This window comes from Mobula birostris, chromosome 6 (genome assembly GCF_030028105.1).
Source record: "Mobula birostris isolate sMobBir1 chromosome 6, sMobBir1.hap1, whole genome shotgun sequence".
Classification (NCBI taxonomy): Eukaryota; Metazoa; Chordata; class Chondrichthyes; order Myliobatiformes; family Myliobatidae; genus Mobula; species Mobula birostris.
This window is the reverse complement of record NC_092375.1, coordinates 75,844,280-75,865,769: the sequence shown is the minus strand read 5'-3', so window position 1 is coordinate 75,865,769 and position 21,490 is coordinate 75,844,280. Positions and strand designations below refer to the sequence as shown.

General features: G+C 43.4%; 1 protein-coding gene across 1 annotated transcript in view; it reads left to right on the top strand.

The window, feature by feature from the left end:
* The window catches only part of gemin8 (gem (nuclear organelle) associated protein 8), a 149,119-nt gene that overhangs the window by 30,174 nt on the left and 97,455 nt on the right, over nucleotides 1-21,490 (top strand). The window lies entirely within an intron of this gene.

Genomic DNA, 21,490 nt, shown 5'->3' with positions numbered 1-21,490 from the left:
TACTTCCATGACCGTGTGGCTAGGCATAGCTCAAATGCCATCTATAAATTTGCTAATGATATAGCCATTGTTGGCAGAATCTCAAATCTTGACAAGAGGGCGTACTGGAGCAAGATATACTAGCTAGTTGAGTGGTGTCGTAGCAACAAACTTGCACTCAATGTCAGTAAGACCGCAGAGCAGATTGTGCACTTCAGGAAGGGTAGAACGAGGAAACACAAACCAATCCTCATAGAGGGATCTGCAGTGGAGAGAGTGAGCAATTTCTGACTGGCTGCATCACCATCTGCTATTGGAGTGCTACTGCACAAGATCGAAGTAAGTTGCAGAAAGTTGTAAAATTAGTCAGCTCCATCATGGGAACTAGGCTCTGTAGTATCTAAGGCAACATCTTCAAGGGCTGGTGCCTCAGAAAGACAGCGTCCATCATTAACCACCCAGGATATGTCCTCTTCTCATTGTTACCATCAGAAAGGGGGTACAGAAGCCTGAAGGAACACACCCAGTGATTCAGGAAAAGCTACTTCCCCCTGCCATCTGATTTCTAAATGGACATTGAACCCATGAACACTAATATTTTTTTATTTATTTCTGCTTTTGTACTATTTCTTTTTAACTTACCTATTTTATATATATACACACACACTTACTGGAATTCAGTTTTTATCTATATTTATCATGTATTGCATTGTACTGCTGCCACAAAGTTAGCAAATTTCACGACATATGCTGGTGATATTAAACTTGATTCGGATTCTGACAGTTTTTTTGTTAACTAAAAATGTTAGTGGAATTGGATTTAAGCCACATATCAGCCACAATGTTTATGAATAGAAGAACAGGATCAAGAATTTGCATTTAACTACCTAAATGAATAGGAGTAGAATTGAGGTAATGAACTAGTTCACAGCAAAGGATGTGAAGATGTAGTATAATAAGTGTTTTTGTAAAGATGACATAAGGTCATGGAAGAAAGGACAGGGTGAAGGCTTGGAACATAAACTGTTCCATGGAGCTGACAAAAAGTCAGGCATAGTTGGGACCCATGCAAGTGCCCATGACTACACCTTTTGTTTGAAGGAAGTGATAGGAGCCAAAGGAGAAAATATTAAGAGTGAGAACAAGTTCTGCTAGATGGAGGAGAGTGTTGGTGGAGGGTAACTGGTTGAGTCTGGTGTCCAGAAAGAAACGGGAAACTTTGAGGCCTTTCTGGTGGGGGATGGAGGTGTATAAGGACTGGACATCCATAGCTGAAAATATGACTGGGGGTGGGGCAGGGAATGTAAAATCATTGAAATCATCTCTGGCCCCCATCTTCTTATTTTCACTATGGTCCCTGGCCCCCATCATTTTAGTTTTACATTTAAAACAGCAGTTGAAATTGCTGTATCAATAGAAACAGCAATAGGGATGCAAATGAGTTGCAGACAGGAAGGAAAGTGAGCATGAAAAAAATTGTAATATCTAAACAGAAACATGCCTGGCCGAACAAATTGTGTTACCATTGTGGCAGGGGCTCACATACACCAGACCAATATAGACTTAAGGGAAAAACTTGCAGAAAATGCAACAAAGTAGGACACATGCATGTTAGGCAGACAAAAATAAATGGACTGCACAGGGAAGAAGAAAAGATAAGTCAAGTTTCAAAAGGAACACTAATCTGCATGCTGTTGATGAAAGATGTGATACTGATGAGACTAACACAGGAATAGGTAAACTTGAGAATTGTTATGTGAAAACTAAGAAGAGACAGGTAATATGGTGTACACCAGAAGTGAATGGCAAATTAATTAAAATAGAATAGGACACTTGCTCGGTTGTTTCAGTTATTCCACAAAAGGAGTTTGAATGACATTTCAAAGATACTGAACTGAAGCCTGCAGATATACAACTAAGAACTTATACTACAGAAAAGATAACTCCTGAAAGAATGACATTTGTAACAATGAAATAGAACAATAAGCAAGTCTCATTGAGCTTGTATGGGTTTGTAAAACAGGAGGGTCAGCATTGTGGGCCATGATTAGCTGAAGCCTACCAACAGATGGTGATGGAAGGAGAGTCCAAAGTGTTTCTTACCATAAACACTCACAAAGGGCTTTATCAGTATAATAGTCTTACTTTTGGAGTAGCATCTGCACCTGCACTCTGGCAGAAAGCCCTAGACCAGGTGCTACAAGGCTGCTCAGACACTCAGTGTTACCTGGATGACATCATTGTTATCAGTGAGGATGACAAGGAACATCTCCAAAATCTCAAGACAGTGTTAAAAAGATTAGAAAGTTATGGGCTCAGATCATAACACAACAAGTATGAATTCCTTAAACCAAGCATCACTTGCTGTGGTCATACTATCGATGCAATAAGTTTATACAAGTATGCAAGAAAATTCAAGTAGTGGTGGATGCCCCAAAGGCAAAGTATATGCCAAAGTTGCAGACCTTTTTAGGATTTGTTCATTACTAAAACAGGACCTTGCCAAACCTGGCTACTGTGCTGCACCCCTTGAACTCATTACTACAGATCAGGAAGAAATGGCAGTGGACAAAGCAGTGTAAGGTGGCTTTCCAAAAGGCTAAGGAAGTGATATTGTGAGACACCGTACTCATATGCTATGATCCACATTGTCCAGTCAAGCTTGCCTGTGTTGTGTCACCTTATGATATAGGTGCAGTCATGTTACATGCTATGAGAGATGGAAGTGAACACCCCATTACTTTTGCATTATGTTCCTTTACCACAGCAGAGCAAAATTATGTACAGATTGACAAAGAAGCCTTGAAATCTGGTTTGGGGTGTAAAATGTTTTAACCAGCACTTGTATGGGAGAGAGTTTACCCTTATTGCTGATCATCACTACTGCTATTCATTTTCAATCCACAGAAGGGCGTTCCAATAAACAGCAGCAGCATGATTGCAGAAATAGCCTCTGTTCCTTGAAAGACGCAATTACAAGATCAACTTCAAGAGGATGACTAACCATGGAAATGCAGATGAATTGTCCCATTTACTTTTGGAAAAGAAACTACCTGAAATATTTACAAATGATGACACCCCTCTTGACATATTCTCCCTGATGCAAATTGAAAGTCTCCCTGTTATGGCAGAGATTATCTAAAGGGAAACAAAAAAAAACCACACCATGTCTCAGGTCTACATGGGCACGCAAGATGGATGGAATATGCAGCAGAATTCCTAGTTCCCCTTTACGCCAACACTGGAATGACTTGCCCTGAATGGAGATTGCCTCATCTGGGGATTGAGAGTTGTTGTACCATCTAGCTGAGAGCTAATGTGTTGAAGGAGCTACACGCCAGTCATCTAGGCATGATCAAAATGAAAGCATTGCTTGAAGCTTTGTCTGGTGGCCTGGGATAGATCAACAGATCGAGCATCTTGCCATACACTACTTGGGATGCCAACACGTCCAGAAGATTCCAAGAGCAGCACCCCTCCTTACCCACAAATAGCCTGTAATGCCCTGGCAGAGTGACACCACCAGCCCTCCATCCCGGTCAGGAAAGACATACTCCACAGACTGAGAAATCCTCAACAGTGATTAAATTTTTAGGCCTCAATTGAACAATTTAAAATTTACTGTGCTGCGGATCTCTATATAGTAGACATATTATGTAGTATACTGTGTGAATATGTAGAAGTATATATTTCAGCAATATTTGAGTAATATTGTAAATATATTGTTTTATTAAGCATTCTTTGCTGTTTACATAATTCATTACAGGTTATATGTAAAAGTATGTGAATGGCATACATCATTATGCCACCATGTCAAATGTGAGTGCCTCACTAAAGAAAAGGAAATAAAAACTTGGTAAACATATTTCCTAGCTTCCATGTTTTTCCTTTGATTAGTTTTTGGAGTTATAAAATATAACAGTATGGACAAATATTTTGTCAAAATTGCTGTGACATGGAAGCAAGTTGCCTTAATGATGAATGGCATTGATCAGAAAATAAATACATATTTTACCAAGGCCATAGGATGTTTAGCCCAAGACTGTGAACACGCTTGACCCAGGTTTACTAAAATTAGTTCAAAGTTAAAAGTACGTTTATTCTCAAAGTACATATATGTCACCATTCACTATCCTGAGATCCCTCTCAAAAATAATCAATAAGCTCCAAGGTCTAGGTCTTTGTACCTCCTTGTCCAACTGGATCCTTAATTTTCTAACCTGCATTCAGTTCGGACTGGCAACAACATCGCCCTCACAGTCTCTATCAGCACAGGTGCACCACAAGGCTGTGTGCTTAGTCCCCTTCTCTCCTCGCTTTGGACTTAACACTGTGAGGCTAAGTAGAGCTCCAATGCCATATTTAAGTTTTCTAATGACTCCACTGTTGTTGGTGGAATCAAATGTAGTGACAAATTGGCATATAGGAAGAAGATTGAAAATCTGATTGAATGGTGCCACAACAACAACCTCTCATCAAAACCAAAGAGCTGATTATTGACTACAGGAGGAAAAAATCAAAGGTCCATGAGCCAGTCCTCATTCGGAGATTGGAGGTGGAGACGGTCAGTGACTTTAAATTCTTTGGCATTATCATGCCAGAGAAACTTTTCTGACACGAGCATAAAAGTTTAAAAAAAACTAAAGTAACTGCTATTACAAAGAAGGCTCAGCAGTGCCTTTACTTTCTTAGATGTTTGCACAGATTCAACATGTAATTTAAAGTCTTGACAAACTTCAATAAATGCACAGTAGAGAGTATCCTGACATTGAACTTCGAACTTTTGGACAAACAACGGACACAGCACTGATCCCTGCAGCACACATCTAGTCACAAGCCTCCAGTCAGACGCAAACGTCTACTATCATTCCCCCTAACCAATGTTAAGTTCAATTTTACTACCTCATCCTGACTGAACATTCTGGATGATCCTCCCATGTGGGACTTTTCAAAGTCCTTGCTAAAGTCCCAGTAGACAACTTCCACTACCTTTATTTCATCAGCTTTCTTAGTAAACTCTTGAAAAAAACTCTCTAAGATTGGTTCGCCATGACCCACCACACACAAAGCCATGTTGACTATTCCTAATCAGGCCCTGTCTATCCAAATACTTATACAGTGAATTCTAGTTAATTGTAACATCAGGACAAGTACATTTTGACCCAACTAAGTGACTCTCCAGTTAGCTGAAGTTTCATGGAAGAGGATAAAAAAGTATAAAAAATACAAATTATCATTTAACTGAGTAACAAATTATGTATTTAAATGAAATACTGAACAAAATGGAGCAATACCAATACTACTACAGTACTATAAAACTCTGTATCCACTCCTAATAGATATTGACAGAGGGATTCATCCAGTCAGTATATGTTGCCATTTTCATTTGATTGAATGTAAATGAACAAAATTAGCACGGACACCTAGTGTAGATAATGGACTGCCTTCATACAATGCTTTTGATAATTGCATCTTCCAAATCTTCATTTTCACTGTAACATTCAAGATGATTGTTGATACATTTAAATTCTTCACAGTTCCTAACTTGAAGTAGTGGAATCAGTTTTCACTCCCAGATGTTTATGGCACCCCCAAGCCTATGAGCTTGTAACCACAGAAAGCAAAGCAGTTCTGAATTGTCCTACTGTATACTTCTCACCAACTATTAGTGACAATGATCACTGCTTCTTGAACACAAACACACATAACAGGCACTATTTAAAAACTGTTCACTCTAAACATAGTGTAGTGCGCATGGAATCTCCTATCAGATTCCCCCTTCTCCAGCCTTTTATCTCTTTCACCAATCAGCCTCCCTGCTCTTTATTTCATCCCTCTCCCTCTCCTGGTACCTTGTATTTCTTCTTCCCCTCTTACCACCTTCTTACTCTAACCTCATTTTTTTTCTCCAGTCCTGTACATCAATAATTTAGATGATGGAATAGATGGCTTTGTTGCCAAGTTTGTAGATGAAACAGAGATTGGTAGAGGGGCAGGTAATGTTAAGGAAACGGGTAGGATGTAGAAGGACTTGGATAGATTAGGAGAATGGGCAAGAGAGTGGCAAATGAAATACAATGTTGAAAAATGCATGGCCATGCACTTTGGTAGTAGAAATAAATGTGCAGACTATTTTCTAAATGGGGAGAAAATGCAAAAATGTGAGGTGCAAAGGAACTTGGGTGTCCTTGTGCAGAACACCCTAAAGGTTAACTTCAGGCTAAATGAGTGGTGAGGAAGGCAAATGCAAAGTTAGCATTCATTTCAAGAGGTCTTGAATACAAGAGCAGGGATGTGATGCTAGGGCTTTATAAGGCACTGGTATGGCCATACCTTGATTATTATGAACAGTTTTGGGCTCCTTATCTAAGAAAAGATGTGCTGGCATTGGAGAGGGTCCAGAGGCAGCTCACAAAGATAATTCCTGGAATAAGAGGGATATCATATGAGGAACATTTGATGGATCTGCTCAGTACTCACTGGAATTTAGAAGGATGAGGGGTGATCTTGATGAAACTTTTGAACGTTAAAAGGCCTAGACTGAGTAGATGTGGAAAGAATGTTTCCCATGGTGGGGGAATCTAGGACAAGAGGGCACAGCCTCAGGATAAAGGGATGTCCATTTTAAACAGAGATGTGGAGAGATTTCTTTAGCCAGAGGGTGGTGAATTTGTGGAATTTGTTACCACAGGCAGCTGTGGAGGCCAGGTTATTGGGTGTACGTAAGGCAGAGATTGATAGGTTCTTGATTGGACACTGCATCAAAGGTTGCAAGAAGAAGGCTCAGGGGTGGGGCTGAGGAGGGGAAAAAAGGATCAGCCATGATTGAATAGATAGACCAAATGGCTTAATTCTGCTCCTATGTCTTATGGTCTTATAGTCTGAATATATCTGTAGAAGCCCTTGGGATTCTCCAGCACATTGCCTGTCAGTGGAAACACATGCCTTCGTTTAGACCTCCTGATTTCTCTCTAAAGTATTCTCTTGCATTTCGTATACTCTTCAATTGCCTTATTTCTTCTTTGCCGCCTATATTTGTTATACACCTCCTTCTTTTTCTTAACCAGGGCCTCAAATTCGCTCAAAAACCAAGCTTCCCTAAATCTGTTTGCCTTGCTTTTTATTCTAACAGAAACATACAAACTCTGTAGTCTCAATATTTTACATTTAAAGACCCCTCCACTTACCAAGTGCCCCTTTACTAGAAAACAACCACACCAACCAAATACTTCTTGATGCTATCAAATTTAGCCTTTTTGCAATATAGAGACTCAGTCCAAGGACCATTCCTATCCTTCTGCATAATTATCTTGAAATTAATGGAATTATGATCACTAGATCCACAGTATTCCCATACACACTTCAGTCACCTGCCCTCTCTCAATCCATAATAGGAGATCCAATATTGCACTCTTTCTAGCTGGGACCTCTATATATTGATTATAGAAGCTCAGAAGCTTTCCTGACTACATTTAACAAACTCTATCTCATCCAGTCCCTTTGCAGTATGGAAGTCCTAGTCAATATGCCAAAAGTTGAAATCACCTATTATCATCTTTCTTTCCTTACTATCACCTACCTATCTCTCTAAAATTTGCTCCTCTAAATTCAGCTGACTATTGGGTGGTCTATAATATGATCCATTAATGTGGTCACCCCTTTCCTATTCCTCAGTTTCCCCTCAGTAGACAAGCCCTGCAGCCTGCCGTGTCTGAGCACTACTGAGACATTTTGGTTCACTAATAATGCCAGCCTCCCCCTTAAGTCCCTTCCATTTTACCATATCCAAAACATCAGAACATGGAACAATGAGTTGCCAGTCCTTTCTCTCCTGCAACCAAGTCTCACTAATGGCTGCAATATCATAATTCCATGAGCTGATAAGACACAACTCAGACCTTAATTCCACTATGCTTAACTTTCAGTTCCTGTCCTTGTATGTAGGCTTAACATCTACTTTCCCCATAATCACTCCATCAGCAGCCCTGGTATTCTGGTTTCCATCCCCCTGCAACTCAAGTTTAAACCCCCCAAGAGCAGCATTAGCAAATCTTCCCACAAGGATATTGGCGCCCCTCCAGTTCAGGTGCAAACTGTCGCACTTGTACAGGTCCACCTTCTCTAGAAGACAGCCAAATGGTCCAAAACTCTGAAGCCCTCCTTCTTGCACCATCACCTTAGCCACACATCAAAATATATTATCTTCCTATTTATAGCCTCACTAGAAAGTCTCAATTCTAAGATCACTACCCTGGAAGTCCTGTCCTTTAGGTAACATCTAGCTCCATGTACCCACTTTACAGGAACTCATCAGCCTTCCTGCCTATGTCATTGGTACTGACATGGACCACAAACTCTGATGGGACCCGTTAGATAAATATGGTGGGACTCTATGGATAAATGGTAAAGGGGTAAAAAGGAAGAGTGGCTGGTTATTGTGTTGGAATAGACTCCAGGATTTCACACTGTCTGAACTGAAAAACACTTCTCAATCTTAAGAGGTTAATCCGCCAGTGATTGTCCCATCTCCTTTTTGTAATAGTTATAGAGCAATAGAGCAATACAACACAGAAACAGACAAAGTGGCCCATCTGGGCAGCTGTTATTCTGCCTAGTCCCATCAACCTGTACCTGGACTATAGCCACTCATACTTGCCATCTATGTTCTTATCCAAATTTCTCTTAAATGCTGAAATTGATCCCACATCCACTACTTCCACTGGCAGCTCATTCCACATTCCCAACAGCCTCAGAGTGAAGAAGTATGCCCTTTCTTCTTTTTTTTCTTCTTCTATATTTCTCTTCACCATCATGGGGTACCTTGTCCTCCTCTGCAATCAGTAGTACCTAAATCTACCGAAACTAGATTAAAGCTTAAAGTGACTCCAATACTTCAAGAAGAGAAAATGAAATCAATCCCAAAAGATAAAGTGGATGTCACTGTTGATTTTTATGTTTTGTAACTTTGAAGCATTGAACTAATTCACAGGAATCTGAAATGTGAGTCTAACTCTGTGTTTACTTGAAGCGAGGCACATATCATGCAGTAGTGTGATGACAAATGCAATTCACGTATTTATAAATATAACCCATAATAAATTAGTCGGACAACCAAGAATGTTTAATCAAACAATATATTTACAAGTGTAATCAAATACTACTTAAATATTAAATGCACAACAGTGATGTGCTTGAAGAAGTGGTTCTTGTTTACTTCCTTCATCTTCCTTGGGTTTGCATTACAGAAGCATGATATCTCAGCAGATTAAGAGCTCTCATTACACCAGCAAACAGATATGAAAATGACTCTTGCTTTTATTTAAATATCTTCAAGTACGGATTTTATCACAGAGTGAACAGAGGTTGAAGTTCTCTTTCCTTGAAATGTGCTAGGTCACCTTTACTGAATTTCAAATACTGTGTCTTTTTCTTCTTACCACAGAATAATTTGTATTGTCTGATGGAATTCTTTTGTGCTTATGAGTTTTGTTATTCATACTTAATCATTTTCTTTAGATAACAGGACTGATAAGTTTGTCCAGACCAAGGACAATATTTTCCCAACAGTTACATAGGGTACTACCTCCTATTGCTCTATTTGCAGTTCATCACAAAACCTTTCATTGTCAGTGAACGAACAGCTCAGTCTATTGACAATCAAAATAAAAAAACCTTATAATTTAGTAATATTGAAATGGTTTTTATGTGCAGCCTTGATTGTAGATATCATACAGAATGATCATGATTTGGAAATATCATATTTTAGAATCAATATAAACATCAATTTAAAATTTGCTGTTTAGCATTTTACATTTACAGCCGAATTTCCAACATCTATTTCTAAAATCTAAAGAATTTTATCTTGAACAAGTTGATGACAACAAAATATTTTGAGCTGTATAAAATTCAGTTCTGTGTAGGATATAATGATATATGATATGACAGAAGCAGCTTTCTTATTTCAGAAAGTTGCAGTTTCAAGACAAGAATCCAGGACTTCAATATGCAATTCAGACATGCTTAAATTTCTTTTAAAAAGTTATATCGATGAAAATGCTTCCATAGTTCAAATTTTATTTAAAGAGGAGTAGTAAGTTCTTGCTGTGTCATAACCATCCTTAGCCAACTCTACCAAGGTAGATTAACTGGTCACTCACTCTAGTTTTAGAACATAGAACATAGAATAGTACAGCACAGTAAAGGCCCTTCGGCCCACAATGTTGTGCTGACCCTCAAACCCTGCCTCCCATATAAGCCCCCACCTTAAATTCCTCTATATACCTGTCTAGTAGTCTCTTAAACTTCATTAGTGCATCTGCCTCCACCACTGACTCAGGCAGTACGTTCCACGCACCAACCACTCTCTGAGTAAAAAACCTTCCTCTAACATCCCCCTTGAACTTCCCACCCCTTACCTTAAAGCCATGTCCTCTTGTATTGAGCAGTGGTGCCCTGGGGAAGAGGCACTGGCTATCCACTCTATCTATTCCTCTGATCATCTTGTACACCTCTATCATGTCTCCTCTCATCCTCCTTCTCTCCTAAGAGTAAAGCCCTAGCTCCCTTAATCTCCGATCATAATGCACACTCTCAAAACCAGGCAGCATCCTGGTAAATCTCCTCTGTACCCTTTCCAATGCTTCCACACCCTTCCTATAGTGAAGTGACCAGAACTGGACACAGTACTCCAAGTGTGGCCCAACCAGAGTTTTATAGAGCTGCATCATTACATCGCGACTCTTAAACTCTATCCCTCAACTTACGAAAGCTAACACCCCATAAGCTTTCTTAACTACCTTATTCACCTGTGAGGCAACTTTCAGGGATCTGTGGACATGTACCCCGAGATCCCCCTGCTCCTACACACTACCGAGTATCCTGCCATTTACTTTGTACTCTGCCTCGGAGTTTGTCCTTCCAAAGTGTACCACCTCACAGTTCTCCAGGTTGAACTCCATCTGCCACTTATCAGCCCACTTCTGCATCCTATCAATGTCTCTCTGCAATCTTTGACAATCCTCTACACTACCTACACCACCAACCTTTGTGTCATCTGCAAACTTGCCAACCCACTCTTCTACCCCCACATCCAGACCGTTAATAAAAATCACGAAAAGTAGAGGTCCCAAAACAGATCCTTGTGGGACACCACTAGTCACAATCCTCCAATCTGAATGTACTCCGTCCACCACGACCCTCTGCCTTCTGCAGGCAAGCCAATTCTGAATCCACCTGGCCAAACTTCCCTGGATCCCATGCCTTCTGACTTTCTGAATAAGCCTACTGTGTGGAACCTTGTCAAATGCCTTACTAAAATCCAAATAGATCACATCCACTGCACTATCCTCATCTATATGCATGGTCACCTCCTTAAAGAACTCTATCAGGCTTGTTAGACACGATCTGCCCTTCACAAAGCCATGCTGACTGTCCCTGATCAGACCATGATTCTCTAAATGCCCAGAGATCCTATCTCTAAGAATCTTTTCCAACAGCCTTCCCACCACAGACGTAAGGCTCACTGGTCTATAATTACCCCTACTACCTTTTTTGAACAAGGAGACAACATTCGCTTCCCTCTAATCCTCCGGTACCATTCCTGTGGACAACGAGGACATAAAGATCCTAGCCAGAGGCTCAGCAATCTCTTCCCTCACCTCATGGAGCAGCCTGGGGAATATTCCGTCAGGCCCCGGGGACTTAACCATCCTAATGTACTTTACCAACTCCAACACCTCCTCTCCTTTAATATCAACATGCTCCAGAACATCAACCTCACTCATATTGTCCTCACCATCAAGTTCTCTCTCATTGGTGAATACCGAAGAGAAGTACTCATCGAGGACCTCGCACACTTCCACTGCCTCCAGGCACATCTCCCCACCTTTATCTCTAATCAGTCCTACCTTCACTCCTGTCATCCTTTTTTTCTTCACATAATTGAAAAATGCCTTGGGGTTGTCCTTTACCTTACTCGCCAAGGCCTTCTCATGCCCCCTTCTTGCTCTTCTCAGCCTCTTTTTAAGCTCCATTCTTGCTTCCTTATATTCCTCAATAGACCCATCCGATCCTTGCTTCCTAAACCTCATGTATGCTGCCTTCTTCCACCTGACTAGATTTTCCACCCCATTTGTCACCCATGGTTCCTTCACCGTACCATTCTTTATCTTCCTCACCAGGACAAATTTATCCCTAACATCCCGCAGGAAATCTCTAAATATCGACCACATATCCATAGTACATTTCCCTGCAAAAACATCATCCCAATTCAAACCCACAAGTTCTAGCCTTATAGCCTCATAATTTGCCCTTCCCCAATTAAAAATTTTCCTATCCTCTCTGATTCTATCCTTTTCCATGATAATGCTAAAGGCCAGGGAGCAGTGGTCTCTGTCCCCCAGATGCTCACCCACTGAGAGATCTGTGACCCGGTTCATTACCTAGTACTAGGTCTAGTATGGCATTCCCCCTGGTTGGCCTGTCCACATACTGTGACAGGGATCCATCCTGGACACACTTAACAAATTCTGCCCCATCTAAACCCTTGGAACTAATCAGGTGCCAATCAATATTAGGGAAGTTAAAGTCACCCATGGTAACAACCCTATTATTTTTGCACCTTTCCAAAATCTGCCTCCCAATCTGCTCCTCTGTATCTCTGCTGCTACCAGGGGGCCTATAGAATACCCCCAATAGAGTAACTGCTCCCTTCCTGTTCCTGACTTCCACCCATATTGACTCAAAAGAGGATCCTGCTACATTACCCACCCTTTCTGTAGCTGTAATAGTATCCCTGACCAGTAATGCCACTCTCCTCCCCTTTTTCCGCCCTCTCTATCTCTCTTAAAGCACTGAAATCCAGTGAGAATCCATTCCTGCCCTGGTGCCAGCCAAGTCTCTGTAATGGCCACTACATCATAATTCCATGTATGTATCCAAGCTCACAGTTCATCACCTTTGTTCCTGATGCTTCTTGCATTGAGGTACACATATTTCAGCCCTTCTACCTTAAACACAAAATAAACTGCAGATGCTGTGATCAAAGCAACACTTTCAGTACGCTGGATGAACTCAGCAGGTCGGGCAGCATCAGTTAGAAATGATGAGTCAACGTTTTCGGGCCAGAACCCTTCGTCAGGACTGAAGAATAAAAGAAACATGGGGAAGGACTGAAAAATGCTTGTAGCTTCAGTTGAAAGACCAGTAATTTGAAAGACAAAGGGGCGGGGGAGGGGAAGCATTGATGCCATAGCCCTGAAAACAATGGGTAGTAGAAGAAGAAGGTGGAACCATAAGGGAGCTGGGGTAGGGGGGTAGAATGAAATCGGGATAGAGGAAGGGAGGGGGAGGGAATTACCGGAAGTTGGAGAATTCTATGTTCATACCAAGGGGCTGGAGACTACCTAAATGGTATATGAGATGTTGCTCCTCCAGCCTGAGTTTAGCCTCATCATGGCAGTAGAGGAGGCCACGTATGGACATATCTGAATGGGAATGGGAAGCAGAGTTGAAGTGGGTGGCTACCGGGAGATCCTGTCTGTTGTGGCAGATGGAGTGGAGGTGCTCGACAAAGCGGTCCCCCAATCTGCGTCGGGTCTCACTGATGTAGAGGAGGCCACACCAGGAGCACCGGATGCAATAGATCACCCCAACAGACTCACAAGTGAAGTGTTGTCTCACCTGGAAGGACTGTTTGGGGCCCTGAATGATTGCAAGAGATGAGGTTTAGGGACAGGTGTAGCACTTACACTTACAGGGATAAGCGCCGGGTGGGAGATCCGTGGGGATGGACGTGCGGATAAGGGAGTCGCAGAGGGACCGATCCCTGCGGAAAGCGGGGAGGGGTGGAGAGGGAAAGATGTGCTTAGTGGTGGGGTCCTGAAGGTGGCGGAAGTTGCGGAGGATAATGTGCTGGATCCGGAGGCTGGTGGGGTGGTAGGTGAGGACAAGGGGAACTCTGTCCCTTTTGTGGTTGCGGGGGGATGGGGTGAGGGCCAAAGTGCAGGAAATGGAGGAGATGCGGGTGAGGGCATCCTTGATGACGGTAGAAGGGGAACCACAATCCTTAAAGAAAGAGAACATTTGAGATGTCATGGAATGGAAAACCTCATCCTCGGAGCAGATGCGGCAGAGACGGAGGAACTGGGAATAGGGAATGGCATTTTTGCATGTGGCGGGGTGGGAAGAGGTATAGTCGAGGTAGTTATGAGAGTCAGTGGGCTTGTAGAAGATGTCAGTGGACAGTCTGTCTCCAGAGATGGAGACCAAGACATCGAGAAAGGGGAGAGAAGTGTCCGAGATAGAGGAAGTGAATTTGAGGGCTGGGTGGAAGTTTGAAGTAAAGTCGATGAAATTGTCGAGCTCAGCATGGGTGCAGGAAGCAGCACCAATGTAGTCCTCAATGTACTGAAGGAAAAGTTGGGGAGCAGTACCAGAATAGGTTTGGAGCACAGACTGTTCCACATAACAACGAAGCAGCAGGCGTAACTGGGTCTCATGCGAGTGCCCATAGCTACACCGTTAGTCTGAAGAAAGGCTAGGCCTTCCGTTCCAGGATATCTCAAATGTCCTCTTTCTTTAAGGATCGTGGTTTCCCTTCTACCGTCTTGCATTGAGGTACACACATTTCAGACCTTCTACCTTACTGTCTTTACACCATTTATTCTGCTTCTCTTTCCTCAAAGCCTCTCTGTATGTTAGATCTGGCTTTACTCCATGCACTTTTTTCACTGCTCTATTGCTCTGGGTCCCATCCCCCTCGCAAATTAGTTTAAATGCTCCCGAACCATGCTAGCAAACCTACCTGCAAGGATATTGCTCCCCCTCGAGTTCAGGTGCAACCCATCCGATCTGTATAGGTCCCACCTTCCCCAGAAGAGAACCCAATGATCCAAAAATCTAAAACCTTGCTCCCCGCACCAACTCCTCAGCCACGCATTCAACTGCCATCTCCTCCAATTCTTACCATCACTGTCACGTAGCACTGGCAGCGATCCTGAGAACGCCACCCTTGAGGTCTTGTTCTTCAGCCTTCTGCCTAGTTCCCGAAACTCACACTTCAGGACCTCATACCTCTTCCTGCCTATGTCGTTGGTCCCAACGTGTATCACGACTTCTGGCTGCTTTCCCTCTCGTACCAGGATGTCATGCACCCGGTCAGAGACATCCCGGACCCTGGCACCCGGGGAGGCAATAAACCATGCGGGTGTCCTTCTCACGTCCACAAAACCTCCTGTCTGCTCCCCTGACTATAGAGTCTCCAATGACGTCAGCTCTCCTCTTCTCTGTCCCACACTTCTGCACCACCGGGTCAGACTCAGTGCCGGAGGACCTGCCACCGTGGCTCACACCTGGTCGGTCATCCCTGCCAACAGTATCCAGGACGGTAAACTTATTATTCAGGGGAATGGCTACAGGGGTGCTCTGCACTACCTGTCTGCTCACCTTCGCTTTCCCCCCTCTGAATGTCATCGAACTACCTGCTTCCGACCGCCTAGGTGTGACTACCTCCCTGTAGCTCTCATCTATGACTGCCTCATTCTCCCTTATGAGTCAAAGGTCATCCAGCTGCTGCTCCAGATTCCTTACATGGTCTTCCAGATTGCCCAGCCATATGTACTTCTGAGATCTTTTTGTGTTTCCAATGCAATCAATAACTGAACTTCCAAGTATTTAATTGTAAATGAAGAGCTTTGAGATATTTCAGAAAGATGGTATAAAGCAAAAAAGGCTTAAATTCACTACATTCTTATTCCATTAATGGTTGGTAAAGTCAGGACGACAGCCTCAGCAAAGTCACAAAAGTTACAGCCGGATCACTGATAATAAAAAAGTTAATCAGTTTTAATTATGCCTGTAAAGAGATAAATAAAACCCAAAACACCAATTCAGCTTCAATCTCTTTCTCGAATAGTTCTGTGGCATCTTTTATATCAATCACTGAAATCAAATGGGATTTCAATTTCAAAATGAAAGTCAGCATTTCCAAAAGCAGAGCACGCCTGCAGAAATTCACTAAAATATCAGCCTGGGTTAGATGTGTGCAAGTTTCTAAAGTAGAGCTTGAAATCCTAACGTTTTGATTAAAAGTTCAACAATGGGGTGCACTTGTGAAAGCATAGATAGGCCTGTTAGTACTTAAGACACCACCATATACAGCATCTTGTTCCGGGAGACTGAAGAACCAATCTTGATAGTGTCATGATACAAGCAAAGACTTTTTATCCCATTCAGAACATTCCTGGGAAAGATGGTTCTGCCAATAAACTACATTCCTCCTGGTAGGATTGAAAGGATTTTTTTTTCTTACTTGCTTTGAGCAAAACAATGTAATTTACCAGTATATAAACGTCAATTTATCATCCATTAAGCAAATCAGGTACGGGGAATTTGAATGACTGACTAATCCATCTTGTGCTTTTTTCACACTGCAGATCCCATATGGGGACCTTTCTTCTTAACTGATATCCTCATGTGATCACATGACTGGGCATCTTGATGCTCTGTCAAGATCCAGCTCAAGTGTTTGCAGAGAGACAGTGGGTGTCAGATGGAGATGTTTCCATGTGTTATATCTCCCTTGTCAACACACACAAAATGCTGGAGGAACTCAGCAGATTAGGGAGCATCCTTGGAAATGAACAAACAGTCAACGTTTCGAGCCAAGGCCCCTTGTTAGGACTGGAAAGGAAGGGGGAAGATACAGGGTAAAAAAGGTGGGGGGAGGGGAAAGAAGATAGCTGGAAGGTGATAGGTGAAGCCAGGTGGATGGGAAAGGTAAGGGGCTGGAGAAGAAGGAATCTGATAGGAGAGGAGAGTGGACCATATGAGAAAGGCAAGGAGGAGTGGCACTGGGGAGGTGATATGCAGGTGAGAAAAGGTAAGGGACCAGAGCGGGGAATAGAAGGAGAGGGGAGATTGAGGGAAACATTTTTTACCAGAAGGAGAAATCGTTATTTATGCCATCAGGTTGGAGGCTAACCAGACAGAATATAAGGTAAACAACAGGAATTCTGCAGATGCTGGAAATTCAAGCAACACACATAAAAGTTGCTGGTGAACGCAGCAGGCCAGGCAGCATCTCTAGGAAGAGGTGCGGTCGACGTTTCAGGCCAAGACCCTTTGTCAGGACTAACTGAAGGAAGAGTGAGTAAGGGATTTGAAAGTTGGAGAGGGAGGGGGAGATCCAAAATGATAGGAGAAGACAGGAGGGGGAGGGATGGAGCCAAGAGCTGGACAGGTGATAGGCAAAAGGGATACGAGAGGATCATGGGACAGGAGGTCCGGGAAGAAAGACAAGGAGGTGGGGGGGAACCCAGAGGATGGGCAAGGGGTATATTCAGAGGGACAGAGGGAGAAAAAGGAGAGTGAGAGAAAGAATGTGTGTATAAAAATAAGTAACAGATGGGGTACGAGGGGGAGGTGGGGCATTAGCAGAAGTTAGAGAAGTCAATGTTCATGCCACCAGGTTGGAGGCTACCCAGACGGAATCTAAGGTGTTGTTCCTCCAACCTGAGTGTGGCTTCATCTTTACAGTAGAGGAGGCCGTGGATAGACATGTCAGAATGGGAATGGGATGTGGAATTAAAATGTGTGGCCACTGGGAGATCTTGCTTTCTCTGGCGGACAGAGCGTAGATGTTCAGCAAAGCGGTCTCCCAGTCTGCGTCGGGTCTCGCCAATATATAAAAGGCCACATCGGGAGCACTGGACGCAGTATATCACCCCAGCCGACTCACAGGTGAAGTGTTACCTCACCTGGAAGGACTGTTTGGGGCCCTGAATGGTGGTAAGGGAGGAAGTGTAAGGGCATGTGTAGCACTTGTTCAGCTTACACGGATAAGTGCCAGGAGGGAGATCAGTGGGGAGGGATGGGGGGGACAAATGGACAAGGGAGTTGCGTAGGGAGTGATCCCTGCAGAATGCAGAGAGGGGGGAAGGGAAAGATGTGCTTAGTGGTGGGATCCCGTTGGAGGTGGCGGAAGTTACGGAGAATAATATGTTGGACCCGGAGGCTGGTGGGGTGGTAGGTGAGGACCAGGGGAACCCTATTCCTAGTGGGGTGGCGGGAGGATGGAGTGAGAGCAGATGTATGTGAAATGGGGGAGATGCGTTTAAGAGGAGAGTTGATAGTGGAGGAAGGGAAGCCCCTTTCTTTAAAAAAGGAAGACATCTCCCTCGTCCTAGAATGAAAAGCCTCATCCTGAGAGCAGATGCGGCGGAGACGGAGGAATTGCGAGAAGGGGATGGCGTTTTTGCAAGAGACAGGGTGAGAAGAGGAATAGTCCAGATAACTGTGAGAGTCAGTAGGCTTATAGTAGACATCAGTGGATAAGCTGTCTCCAGAGACAGAGACAGAAAGATCTAGAAAGGGGAGGGAGGTGTCGGAAATGGACCAGGTAAACTTGAGGGCAGGGTGAAAGTTGGAGGCAAAGTTAATAAAGTCAACGAGTTCTGCATGCGTGCAGGAAGCAGCGCCAATGTCATCATATAAGAATATAAGGTGTTGCTGTTCCACCGTGAAGGTAGTTTGAACTGAATTGAATAGACTTTATTTCTTACATTCTTCACATACATGAGTAAAAATCTTTATGTTACATCTCCATCTAAATGTGCAATGTGCAATGACAGTAATTTATAATAATTTATAATAAATAGAACAGTCGATGTAATATAGAGTACACTCAAATCAGAGTAGGTTCATCAGTCTGATGGCCTGGTGGAAGAAGCTGTCCCGGAGCCTGTTGGTTCTGGCTTTTATGCTGCGGTACCTCTTACCGAATGGTAGCGGCTGGAATAGATTGTGGTTGGGATGGCTTGGGTCCCCAATGATCCTACAGGCCCTTTTCACACACCTGTCCTTGTAAATATCCTGAGGCATGTGAAGTTCACAACTACAGATGTGCTGGGCTGTTCGCACCACTCTCTGCAGAGTCCTGCGATTAACGGAGGTACAGTTCCCATACCAGGCAGTGATGCAGCCAGTCAGGATGCTCTCAATTGTGCCCCTGTAGAAAGTTCTTAGGATTTGAGGATTTGGGGGCCCACATCAAACTACCTCAACTTCCTGAGGTGAAAGAGGCGCTGTTGTGCCTTTTTCATCACACAACTGGTGTGTACAGACCACGTGAGGTCCTTGGGGATATGGATGCTGAGGAACTTGAAGCTGTCTGCCCTCTCAACCCCAGATCCATTGATATCAATAGGGGTTAGCCCGTCTCCATTCCTCCTGTGGTCCACAACCAGCTCCTTCGTTTTTGCGACATTGAGGGAGAGGTTGTTTTCTTGACACCACTGTGTCAGAGAGATGATTTCTTCCCTGTAGGCCACCTCATTATTGTTTGAGATTAGGCCAATGAATGTAGTGTTGTTGGCAAATTTAATTAGAGTATTGGAGCTGTGGGTGGTGATACAGTCATGGGTATAGAGGGAGTAAAGGAGGGGAATCAGTATGCAGCCCTCAGGGGCTCCTGTATTGAGAGTCAGAGGGTTGGAGGTGAGGGAGCCCACTCTTACAATCTGCTGGCAATCTGACAGGAAGTCCAAGATAGATAGATAGGTAGATATACTTTATTGATCCCGAGGGAAATTGGGTTTCGTTACAGCTGCACCAACCAAGAATAGAGCAAAAATATAGCAATACAAAAACCACAAACAATCAAACAACAATATGCAAACTATGCAATATGGAAATAAGTCCAGGACCAGCCTATTGGCTCAGGGTGTCTGACCCTCCACGGGAGGAGCTGCAAAGTTCGATAGCCACAGGCAGGAACAACCTCCCGTGACGCTCAGTGTTGTATCTCGGTGGAATATGGCCGGAGTCCAACAGCAAAAAGTTCAATATCCGGTCTACAAACACGTTCCTCGATCGTAATATGACCAGGATTGCACCATCCGTTGTTAACCAGAACAGCAAGCCCCCAACTCCTTTACGCTTACCGCTCTCAGTGCACTTCCGGTCAGCCCGAACGGTCTGGAAGCCATCCATGGAAAAGTTTTGATCGGGTATGTCCGGATGGATCCAGATGCACAAGGCAGGGTCAAGGCCAAGGTCTCTGATCTTCTTGTTGAGCCTTGTTTCATTATGGTACTGACATGTCAGAACGAGAATAGGAATCGGAATTAAAATGTTTGGCTACCCGAAAGCTCTGCTTTTGGCAGATGGAACGGAGATGCTTGACGAATTTGTCCCCCAGTTTATGACAGGTTTCGCCAACGCCGAGAAGGCCACATTAGGAACACCGGACATGATAGACCACACCAGCAGATTTGCAGGTGGAGGTGTTGCCCCACCTGGAAGGACTGTTTGGAGCCCTGAATGGAAGTGAGGGAGGAAGTGAATGGACAGGTATAGCACTTTAGCCGCTCACAAGGATAAGTGCCAGAAGGGAGATTAGTGGGGAAAGACGAATAGACAAGGGAATCATGGAAGGAGTGATTCCTACAGAAAGCAGAGAGTTGGGGAGAGGTAAAGATGTGTTTAGTGTTAGGATTCTTTTGGTGATGGTGAAAGATGCAGAGAATGATATGTTGGATGTAGAGGCTCATGGGGGTGATAGGTGAGGACAAGAGGAACTCCATCACTGTTAAGGTAGCAGAAAGATGGTGTGAGTGTGGATATCTGGAAAATGGATGAGGAGCAGGTGAGGACAGCATCACTGGTGAAGGAAGGAAAACTCTTTCTATGAAGAAGAACATCTCTGATGACCTGAAAAAGAAAGCCTCAGCTTGGAAACAAGTGTGGTGGCGATGAAGGAACTGAAAAAGGGAATAGCATTTTTACAGGAGACAGGGTGGGAAGAGATATAGTTAAGATAGCTGTGGGATAGACCTGCTGAAGGGTCTCGGCCCGACATGTTGACTGTACTCTTTTCCATAGATGCTGCCTGTCCTGCTGAGTTCCTCCAGCATTTTGTGTGTTTTGCTTGGATTTCCAGCACCTGCAGATTTTCTCTTGTTTGAGCTGTGGGAATTGGTAGGTTTATAAAAGATGTTGTTCGACACTTCGTCTCCAGAGATGGAGACAGAGAGATTGAGAAAGGGTGAGAGGTGTCAGAGATGGATCAAGTGAATTTAAGGGCAGGGTGAAAATTGGAGGCATCATTGATGAAATTGACAAGCTCAGCATGGGTGCATGAAGCACCACTGCAGTCATCAATGTAGTGTAGAAAGAGTTAGGGAGCTTTAGCATATCTCTCTTCTATTTGTTTTGCTAAATTTCAGCATGTCTCAACAGTTTTTGTGTCTCCCAATTTGATGCTTCTACTGTGATAATGGGCCTCAATGAAGAGTCATCCAGATAGAGTCCTCCAACACATTGGAGGCTGTGTCTCCAACCACGTGCAGCTGTCCTGCTAGACAATAATGGCACTATCTAAAGTTCAAAGCTCGAAATAAATTTATTATCGAAGTACATATATCACCATATACAATATTAATTTTCTTGTGAGCATGCTCACGAAAACTGTAGAATAATAACTATAACAGAATCAATGAAAGACCGCCCAACT